Here is a 2,244-nt window from a genome sequence, read left to right on the forward strand (position 1 = left end):
GGATTTCTTAGTTTTTGTATAAGGAGCATAAAAATGGTTTGGTCTGCTACTGTTTATGAACATCTGCTAGTGCCACAATTCAAATAGTTAAACATACTTAATTTTAGTTAATGTTGGTGTTTAATTTTAGAGCATGCATAATTTTATGATTATAAAATTTAAATTTTATTTGACTTTATTAAATATATTATATTGTTGCCCACACTCGATCAATATCCTAGCTCCGCCCCTGTAATTATGCATAACCCATGCACGACCGCAACCCGTAAATCTGAGATCCAATGACCCGTTAGGGTTTGAAGCATGATTCTCTATAAAAGGCGGGCAATGGTACGAGAGAGTGTGGTTGGATGGTATGTAACCCTAACCTTGGCTTTTCCTCTTCTACAATTTTTATTATTTATTTCTTCCATGATCCTGTGATGACTTAACCATCTAAGGGATCTCGCTGGGATGGCTCCTGCACATATTAATCCATCCAAGTCTAGTCACATCACGCGGCAGATTTTTCGCCGCATCATGTATCATGATCATTTGGTTTGTAATTTGAAACAGTTGCCTATTTAAGGGCACACGACTTCACTTAGAGATTTACTTATTTAGGAATTGCACGTTGATGAACTAATTAGACACTTTGGAAAGGACAAAGCTACTACCCTTGTATTAGATAAATTTTATTGGCCCTCCCTATCACAATGTTGCATATGTCAATACGACAAAGACAACTAAGCAAAACACAAGATTGTACACACCATTGCCTATACCCTATGAGTCTTGAAAATACATTAGCATAAACTTTGTCTTAGGATTACCCCGTACCAACTGAAGCTGCGACTCTTCTTTAGTTGATTTGAGTACTTCCTCATAACAAGAACATATATCTTGAAAGATTTGCATAAAAGCATATGTATAATAGTAAGATCAAAAGAAAATATATATCTTGAAAAGGAGCTAAACCTTGGTTGGCAGCAACAGAGACACAGATTTCGACATGGCTGACCCAAATCATCCTGTACTTCTTGATCACAGCACGTTATGAAGCAACCAGACAACCCAAGCACAGCAAAGAATAGTATTGCTCCTGCATAAACAAGTACAATACAACTGGAAATTGAGATGCGTAATGAGAGATATCCCACGAAAAAGACCTAACTAGGATACAATATATGATTGTTCATAATTCTTCAAGCTGGATGCATAATACAGTCTTCAAGTCATGGACAACAGGAAGCAAGATACAAAAACTTGATTATTTCCAAAAGAATATATAGAAGATAAGCAGATGTTGTAAACTAAAGATCAACCCATGTTTTGTGCATGGTAGTGATAAGTGAGACCCATCAATGTCAAATTCTTTGTGGACTAAAAGAAATGGCAGCTTAAGGCTTGTTCCTGAGTTGGTGACTATCACAACACTGATCATGTAGGACATTTACATTAATTTTGAAACTCAGATATGGGAGGCTGATGAGGAAACATAAAAAAAGGATTAATCAAATCCTCTCCTTATTAACTTCTTTCTCTATCTTCACTTCTCTTCCCCTGCACTTACCTTCCCTGGTGGGAAAAAGGGGCTGCAACATTAGAGAAAATTTCCCTCATTGAATATGTAGAATTTTTAAATCAAAATCCTTATGATGTTATATATTATTATTGTTCGATGTCAAGATATAAAATGAGATATGGGGAATGTAAACTGACAAATGACATGGCATAAAATAGAGAGACATCAGCATAATTCTAGTTGAATGAACAAATAAAACCGTTAAGCACTCTTAAAGTATAGCTCTGTACCACATATATAGTAGAAGCTTATTTCTCCATCAAAACCCCAAGTCAATCGCAACCAAAACTTTGCACAACTATCAATCAGATAGACAAGATATGCCAACAAAGATATTATCTGTTAAAAATACAGACAAGATATGCATTAGTGACAAGAGAGGTATTGAATTTTTAAATGGATTATAAAACTTACAAGTTGAACAACTGCAAAAATTAGAACTACATCCCTGGTAACAAAGAACTGAAACTTGAAGATTCTCCATCTCCTGTTGGCATGATCACACACCCTCAAATGGTAAGGAGCCTTGCAGGTTTGTGCAATGAGCGAATGCAAAACCTTCCTGAAAAACGATTAGAACATTGAAGATATTAAAATCTCACAAATCGAGAAGAGAAAAAGATACTGAGAATTGTTGATCTTTTGTAGAACATTTTACAAATTCATTGAATGAAAATGGG

The 2,244-nt window shown here is 35.3% G+C and overlaps 1 long non-coding RNA gene across 1 annotated transcript; it reads right to left on the reverse strand.

The window, feature by feature from the left end:
* Positions 1-999: 999 nt before the first annotated feature.
* LOC141817325 (uncharacterized) lies at positions 1,000-2,091 on the reverse strand. The gene is made up of 3 exons (XR_012600812.1): positions 1,979-2,091; positions 1,795-1,903; positions 1,000-1,081 (listed from the first exon to the last, which is right to left on the reverse strand). It is a non-coding gene; the product is annotated as an uncharacterized LOC141817325 (long non-coding RNA).
* Between the last annotated feature and the right edge of the window lie 153 nt (positions 2,092-2,244).

Source organism: Curcuma longa, unplaced genomic scaffold (genome assembly GCF_044706935.1).
Source record: "Curcuma longa cultivar G26 ecotype Majalengka, Jawa Barat unplaced genomic scaffold, ITB_CL_G26_1.1 contig_20124, whole genome shotgun sequence".
NCBI lineage: Eukaryota > Viridiplantae > Streptophyta > Magnoliopsida > Zingiberales > Zingiberaceae > Curcuma > Curcuma longa.